Source organism: Alosa sapidissima, chromosome 14 (genome assembly GCF_018492685.1).
Source record: "Alosa sapidissima isolate fAloSap1 chromosome 14, fAloSap1.pri, whole genome shotgun sequence".
Lineage (NCBI taxonomy): Eukaryota > Metazoa > Chordata > Actinopteri > Clupeiformes > Clupeidae > Alosa > Alosa sapidissima.
Window position 1 is genome coordinate 6,348,309 of NC_055970.1, and position 9,490 is coordinate 6,357,798.

Genomic DNA, 9,490 nt, shown 5'->3' on the forward strand with positions numbered 1-9,490 from the left:
CAAAGGAACTCCTTCGTGATTGATTGTGATCCTTCGTGCTGGCAACAATAATGTCGTAAATGGCACGGAGCAAAGCGGGCGCATTTGTCATTTAGTCGCCAGGAGAGAGAGAAGTCAGTGTCCGTGGCAAGCTGTGAGCCGACAGGAGGAAATGGGAGCTAACGAGGTTGTCAGATGTTCTGACAGGACAAATGAGAGCTCGTCACTCCCCACGATTTAATAACGTTTAATGAAAACGTATTGCACCGTTCAAAATACAAACACGTTAAGAGCGCCTGAAATTCACACTGGGGTCCAGCATGGTTGGACGAGACGCCATTAATTACGCATAGCAAAAGTAATTACGCATCTGCTGAAAACTGCTGGCCCGGATTACACATCAGAGTCATTTTCCGAAGTAATGATTTTCAAGACACTTTTGAGCCACTCTCTTTATTTCCTAGAGAATACATCTATTCAGTCAGAAAATCAGTTTTTTATGTTCCAAACCACTTTAGCAAAAGTATAACCACTCCCCTTAGATCTGATTATGATAGAATAAGATGTGAAATTATTTCCGTGGAAGTATTGACATGTCAAATTTTCATGACTCTAGGAATACTTTAAACTGTGAGATATTACTAGAATTATGAGCACACTATTGTTGGCATATGTAGGTTTTCCATAGGATACTGAAAATATCCCACTGGTCAATTGTAATTGATCCCAAACATACATAATTTTAATAGCATACTGCCTGTCAGATGTATTCTAAAAGGCAAAGGTTCTGTTTGTTTACATATTGTTTACATATATCCAAGATACTGTACATAGCTATAATATGGTTAAACAATATGTATGATTGATTTTGTTGTAGTCGAAGATCACTGCTAGCTTTGTGCTCAGCCTCTGATCCACTCTAAAGCTGTATAGCCCTGAGGGTCAACTTCACCATGAAAACTGATTGCTGATAGGCTACCACCATGTACATTTGTCCATGAAAAAACTCAAGAGATTATTAGCCAATGGACTTTTATGTTTGTAGTTTGATCAGGAATGATATCGTCCCCATATTTTCAGCTGTAATTAACAAGCTAATGTAGCTGAACCTTTTGTGTTTTGACTAAATTATACTTGCTTGCTTAACCCTTAAAGGTGTAGGTTTTTGAACATTCTAAGTTCCGCAACAATTGAAGGTTCTAAAATTCTATGTTGAATTCAATGAACCCAGATATTCTTTAGAACGTTCATTTCCCAACATTCCCGTCACACCGGTGTGACGGTACTCCTTTAAGGGTTAAGGGGTACATTCGCATTTCCCTCCCCAACTTGCCACAGACTCATGGTTGGTTTGGTAAAAGCATACCAGCCCTTACCTTCAAATGTAAGCCAAATCATGACTCTATGATTAGACAATAACACTAAACACATGCAAAACAATGTAAAGGGTCTGGCAGATGCTTTCTTCTATGTTTGTTGTTCCACATTGACCTCTCTGACTAAATCTATTTACTGCATACTGCATAAACATCTTATAGAAGGATAATGCACTGGGCATGGCAGTGCTCAACCTCTTTCTCTCCTCCTCTCTGCAACCTCTTTCTCTCCTCCTCTCTGCAACCTCTGTGTTTCTGCCCCTGCTTGTGACTTACTCCTCTCATCTCTCTCTCTCTCTGTCTCTTCCACACACACACACACACACACACACACACACACACACACCCCGGGTCCTGAAAGACATGGACCTCTTGTCCATAGACTGTAGAGTGTAATTATCCTTCTCTGCGTCCTGCTTAGATTTCAAAGCTAGCATTTCAGTGCCACTCTCTTTTTGTTTCTGTGATATTGTGTGTGTGTGTGTGTGTGTGTGTGTGTGTGTGTGTGCGCGCGCGCGCGCACGGCCAACTCCAGGTGCTACTGCCCTCCCTACAGACGTCTTTAGAAACTGGAAGGTGCTTGCTGTGAGACAGTCGGGGCAAAGGGGGGGGGGGGGGCAGTTTGCCAAAGTCATTCATAAAATGATATCTATTTTTATCCCTTTGGCCTGTCGCCGTTGCCAGAGAAATCATTTTTTTTTTACACTGGCCATGTGTTTAACAAATATTCCATGCTAGATTAGAGTTAAACAGAAAGGCATTTTAATTGTCAACACTGACCTATACAAAGTCGCCAGAAACCATGTAGGGGCGAGCTAATTGTCAGGCAAAAAATTGAATGGAAACAGTGTGCAGTGGATGGACGTGAGCTGAACAGAGCTGTGTGTACATGGTTGTGTAGCTGAATGTGTTGCATAAATATGTTTGTGTGTGTGTTTGTGTGTATGTGTCTGTGTCCGTTGTGTGTGTGTGGGTGTGTGTGTGTGTGTGTTTTTGAGGTAGAGAGGCTGAGGGAGAAAGAGAGAGAGAGAGAGACAGAGACAGACAGAGAGAGGAAGAGAGCTTGTGTGTCTTCATATGCATGCCTATGTGTGTTTAAAACTCAGTGACTGTGAGTGAGCACACTCATATCACTCCCAGCTATGTTTATGTTTATAGCTTCATGGCTCTGTGGACTCACTTGAAAACAGAGAGCAGGAGAGCAAGAAAAGGCAGCGAGATGAAGAGGAGGAGGAAGAGGAGGGGGAAAGTGCTACACAAGGGACCATCAATAAACTATTCATGAAACGTGGCAAAACAGAGTCTTCACAGAACTGTGCCTGTTTTAAAAATGCAACGCCTGTTCGGCTGGAGTCATTAAGTCGAGCCGCATACTGTAGCTCAGGGCCAGGCTTGGGCAGAGAGGAGGAACACCTAATGTGACAAACTCAACGCAGATCTCAATGATACGTTTAAATGGATCCAGCACAGCTAACTGAGCTATGTAAAACAACACACAGTAAATCAGGCAATAACAACGACAAACCGTCTGGAAAATGGACTTGCAGAGCAACATGAATTTCCCTCTTTTTCCCCCTACAGTGTCTGGATGACAAATCTCATCCCAAAGTAAATATTTTGAGGATAATTGAACTGATTGCTAGTCGCAGCTCCTCGCCATTTGAATATGAAAGTTTAGGAGGGGAAAAAAAATATTTACACAAACAGGGGCTATCCCAGTGTAAGAAAAGTGTTTACATGAATTTTAAAGCATTGTCAGGGTATTATGCATAATGTGTAGATTTTTAAAATGCTAATAAAGGAGTCTCTAGACTATGGCATGATGCATTATTGATGTGGCTTTTCAAAAATGTGGAGGGAGACACAGGAGGCTGGCAGGGGATGATGGGGAGAGTGCAGACCCTGGACTGTCACTGCTCATTGCAGTGAAAGCTCTTCCCCCATGTCTCAGAATCACATCGCCTTATGAGGTTAGTGGCCTCGGAATATAGCCTACTGTACTTTGGTGGGGAAGCTCTCTTGCTGATTATCTTTGAGATAGGAATGGTTTTGTTTGTGGAAGCCTGTCCTTATTCTGGGTTCTAGTGCAATAGCCCTTTAATGAAAATTAGAAAAAAAATAGTGATCAACTTTAAAAATATGTTTGGCCGTCATAAATATGCATATTGGCTATGGCTTCATATTTTCGATGAGAAATTATTTGACAAAACTACTGTAATTTCTTCGGGTATTGTATTAACGTGAACAACATATGTTTATTTCATGCTTTCATGGTGATTCACTATGAATCATTTTGCTCTCTGTATGAACAATTTTCGTTTGTCCAATCTCAATTTAATCCTCTAAACCGTTGGATAGGCCTAAATAAATAGTCTAAAACCATGTCTTTCGCTTTTTTTCTTTTTAATTTCAGATGGACGCATGTTACTCCTTTGATGTTTGTCTGAAGTCACCACAACAGCGAGTTGATTTGCGTCCATATGGTAAAAACGTTTTTTCACATCTTCAACGTATTTCATTAAAAACCGAGTGCTGGGGGCACTGGTGACGAAATCCACTCAAAACCTGAACAGATGCAGTCCGGCTTCGTCTGCCGAGAAAACAAAAAGGGACACGGAAATAAAAAATATGTCCCAAGTTTGCCGCGGATTAAGCCCTTGGTCTTGAGAACAGGAGCACATTTGCCGTTATAGGGAGCAGGGGGCCGCGGTTTGCGGTGCTTGTCATGATTGTTTTCATATTTCTTTGACATCTATTGATTCGAAGACAGCTGTAAGGCTTTGTCATAGAAGGCAGGAGCAGTCACAAAGCATTAGCTTGATGGCATAACCCCAGCGTTGGAGACTCCAAACAGCTCCACAGACTGAGAAAGATGAGTAATTAGGGGAAAATCACCCGATGTAGCCCAGTTTATTTCGTTTCAACGCCCTTTTCCGGATTAGAGATTTTTTTGATAACCAATTATCTACCAGTGAGTGAAAGATGCCAGGAATATTTCCACAGTTGACATTTTCAGTGACATTTAGAATTTTGATATTCTTTGAGTTGGGCTACAATATAGCCTATATTTAGTCTCTCTGGCGGCACTATGTAGGCTACACATCAGTAAATGTAAACATCTTGTGAGTAATAATGTGAATATTTAGCTTACATCTTTTAGTCAGAAAGATGCCGCGTCCACTCACATCATTTCACAGGTGTAGATTTTGTAGGCCAGGTTTAATGTCGACATGGTTGGTTTCTAATATTAAATAGCATTTTCAACTCGCCGCCAGAAGACTGTAATGTCGTGTGTCCACCGACAAATGTCTCCAATAACTCAATAACCATTTTGAGTTGCTGGTGAGTCCAACTTCATTGGACTCACCAGCAAAATGTATAAAGTCAATCTCGTCAACTGATACGCCTATAACTAAAACATTCATACAGCATATCTGAAATAATATTATGCTAAAGGATATAAATAATACAGTAATTTAATAAAAAAATAAAATAAAAATAAATAAACTTCCAGACTGTAGGCCAATGAAATTGCATCCAAGCAGACCTGTGTTTGCAGATGTGTTTTTTTTTTATTTACTTATAAAATTAAGCGCTTCGTTTTGACTGCGTCTCTATACCGTCCTCCTGAGACTTTGAAAAATATGTGGACTGTCACTGTGATAAAATGATTTATTGCAAAGAAACGTTTTGCTGTTACTGGAGAGTTAGTAGAACCATCTTCTGCCAGTGTTTGGGGTAAATCAATTATAGGTGGACGATGGTGTATAATAATAGGCTACTAAAACTGCAAAAAGACACCTGCATAAGTAATCCACCTATACCAAGACAAGGATTTCTAAGTTATCGAAACTTATTTTACGGTCGATTTAAACAGCATCAGAGAAGAGTGATAACACACACTGTGTTTAAGCAGTTTGGCTTCACAGAGCAGACTGTAAAAAAAACAGTGCAAGTTGTGCTACAGCTCCAATGATTATAGTGCATTGTGCTCTTTGAGATACTCGACCCATCCTCCGTCTCTATGCAGTACAAGGGCCTGCATTCATTGGCATTTCACTTATTTCAGTTATCTCACTATGCACTTAGGCCCATTACAAAGACGGGAGATTTAAAGGTGGGTGGGAAGGAGGGCTATCCTCCTGGCAAGCAAAAGGCCATTCCTCGCTTTGTGGTCGTTGATTTAGGCCTACGCCTTATAACCTGCCTTGCCTGTACTACAAAACTTACTACCTGTAAACGCAGACCACCAATGGAGGCAAATGGTACATTTGCAATTTACTGATTTAACTTGACTTTTGTTGCCATTTCTAAGAACTCATTAACACGCCTTCGCCATCACAAGTCAGCCAAATCGGAATGGTTTGCTTTCGGGTGGCATAGATGGAGACTAGCAGAGGTGCATTGAGGTGCCAGCGTGTGGATCACATGATCTTTGTATCGTACTAATCTCAAAATGTCTCTTAAATTCTGTCTAGTCGTAGCTGATGTCTTGGGCATTATTCTAACTTATCACCTCCAAGCTATCAGACATATCTGCTGTAGAGACTACTGTAAATGCCTACTCCTGAGTAATGCGCACAGGCAGTGACTTGTTAAATTCACTGTTTGACATTTTTGTCTTTCACTGGAGCATGGAAATATTATTACCTGAATCTGACAGTATTAAGACTTATATGGTTATTTGATTGGCATCAGGTGATTAAAATGCCTAGATTATGGCACCGTCAAATGCATGCTATTTCGGCGAGACATTTCAGGATGACAAAAAAAGACTCGTAGCCTACTACAGAGTTGGTCCGAACTAGTCATAAAATAATGACTTTTGAGTTTATTTTGACTGTCTTTTTACGCGTCCCATGCCTCTCGCGGGCTTTTAATAATTAATCTGAGAATGGCAGAGTTGCCAGTGCATTAGTTTCCACAGCGCAGTGCGTGTGTGCCCTCTAGCGAGAAGATTGTGGTAAGTGCAGAATTAAACTGACAGAAGTGTAACTTTCATAGGAGATGCCAAGAGAGAGGTAAAATGACCAGTATTTTGTTAGACTTTATTTTTTATTTCCATTCATATTATTCATAATGACATGTATTGCAGCATTTGACTAAATAAGCTACATTTTCACATGGATTAATCCATCTTTATTTGGTAGAATAGCCTACTACTACAGATTGTAGAAATTTGCTTGTGTCGATCCAATGTAGTGGTGAACCCAGACAAACATTTTGAAAATTCAGAATTTGAATTTGCTTTGCAGCTCCGTCTGGAAACATTGACGCCTGTTTCAGAATCACCAAAAACCCAGACACGTCTATTTTTGGGGAATTAAGTAAACAACTGCATTGAAACCGTTGTTTGCAAGAAAGGCGTATCTGCTGCACTTCTGAAACGATTTGGCAAGAATTTAATGCACAAATTTAAGTTTTTTTTCTGGTTATGCCCCTTGAAGTCGTAGGTCTAAAACGGAAGGTTCGGACACGGGCGTCACATTTGCCAACAGGTCTGGGTTCATCCATGCTAGGTCAAATGCATAACGATGATAAAAAATAATGATATATCTTATGTTTCTTCAGGCTCCATTTATGAAAGGTCCGCATGTCGATTAATTACGCAAACTTAACGGTAGATCGTGAATATTCTCTGCAGAATCGTCATCCAAACGGCTCCATTGGTCATTTTATAGATTTGAAGAAAAGATCATAGTTACTATAAGCTACTTCATGGGGGGGATGCAGCAGATTAGCCAACAGTAGGCCAATTTTCATTAGCCTACTTTTGCGCAATCTGATGGTAAATTAGTGTAGCCTATTTGATTGTTGGACTTGTTGAAAGTGACCGCGCAACATCCAAGGAAGATGGGTAGGCTTGTAAACATAATTTGAAATCTCTCTGACACAGTTTATATATTGACTGCCCGTCCATCCCGTGTTTGTCATCGCATGTGACGTGGTGCTGAAAGGAAAGCGCCAGCAGAATCCATATGCAGCTGACAGACCTCATCACTGAGGCCAAACGGGGAGGATGGGACATGTTTTGATGAAGTATGGATAATTACCGTACTTAAATCAAGTTGTAGTGTAGATGTAGGCCTAGTGTAAAGCGATCAACACAGAGAAATACAAATAAAGAAAGAGATACAGAGTTCTCCCAATTCTATTAATGTATAAGGACGTATTGGCACTCGCTAATCTCTTAATCAAAATTCCTTAACCGTGATAATGTGAAACTTTGAAAGTCCGTCAGTCAAATGGAACAAGGGGATCAGTAACGATAAATGAGGTGCTCCACGCTTGGGTTAATGCGCACCGAGTCATGAGAGCCGATTGGGGGAGAATATTGCGCTCCAGCGCGGGAAATAATATGGTGGTGTCTCCTCACCTCGCAGTGCACGAGCCTCCGGAACCAAGGCGCCGTCCTGAGAAACGCGCTAATGATAAAAGAATGAGAGGCGGCTTTTGCACGGAGGGTGGATTCCGAAAATGTCAAAGGCACCGGAGAGGTTCATCTTTATTTTCTCCTCTAATGAACACATTTAGGGGTAGTCACACAAGGTGTGAGGGGTGTGGAGATAGCCAAAACGTATTTATAACGTCGCACACCGATTGCTTTCCTTCGTAAGATTGGTGATTTATTTTAACTTTTCTACTGCCCAATGGTCTGTACTGTATCACTGTTAGTCCGTAAATTGTGTGTATTTCTGAAACTGCGGATTCAGTTAGTTAACTCGGAATCTCAGTTCAGTCCATGCCCCTACACAATGAATTTGCATATTTTATTTTATTACTTTCAATATAGTCTGTGTAGGGACTATATTTCAAATATGGCAGTGTTCCTTCTAGCCCAAATAATAAAACAGACAAGACACAAGCAAATCCTATGACAATATTCTATGTAGGGCTTCAGCAGATGTGTGGCCGATATTTCCTGCTGGGAAAAGATAATATGTTTATTGAACTTATTTATATCCTCAAGACATATTCTCATCACAAAGTGACATAGCCAGGACTAGGTGCAGGAGATGCCATCTGTCAATGAAACATAGATGAATTCAATATGTCACGTACAGCACAGCACATCTCTTAAAAAGGTTGGCTTTAAGTGCACCATCTTTTCATCTGAACCTGAAAATACAGGTTACATTTTTACAGGCGATTTAACCCAGTGGCTGTCACTGCTGAAACCAGTGTTCTGGGCCCAAAGCCTGGCAGGGTGGACAGCTATGAGTAATGCTAGCCATCACGGACATTCCCTAAACATGGAAACAACACACACACACACACATTCCCATCCACAGGCATTCACAAATATACACACGCATAGGTATACACATGAATGCAGACACAGTGACACATGAGTAAACACATACAGCACATGGACATACTTACAAACAAGTGCTCCCTCTCTCGCTCTCTCTCGCGCTCTCTCTCTCTCTCCTCTCTCTCTCTCTCTCTCTCTCTCTCTCACACTCACACACTCACACACACACACACACACACACACACTAGAGGACAAAATCCTACAGTCTCAAACCCACTCTACGGAGACTATATATGGAGGCATGGTGCCCATGACCTTAGTGGAGCCTGTCTGCGAGGACTGGGCAGCGGGTAGTGCTTGCGTGCTGGTGTTGACAGGGATGGTATGGGGAAGCAGACTCACCTGCCAGGGTGGCATATGCCCAGTTGCCATGAGCAGCAGACAGGCCAGGGGCTGCAAAAACAGACAGATGTGCCTCTATCCTCCCTCTGCAAACCCCCTGCCACATACCACACACACACATACATACACACACACTTTACCTCACAACCATCCATGCCATCTACACATACACAGAACAACATCCACATACTTACTGTTCTCCTAACATGATAGAAAATGAATATGTGGAAAAGTGAATGACATTTTCTAAGATTCTTGTCAGATTGAGTTCAACAGAGTGCTGTCGTAATATGAATCCTTAGCTTTTCACATTTTCAGTGCAAACAATGACTATCATTACCCACCACAAATATTACAATTACTTTATTACTATTATTAAGAATAAAGGTGCATGTATGCTTCATATCATTATACAATTATAGGATTACAGTCGGGTAGATTTACCCCCTCTATAAGCTAGTTTGTCTGTAGACTTAAA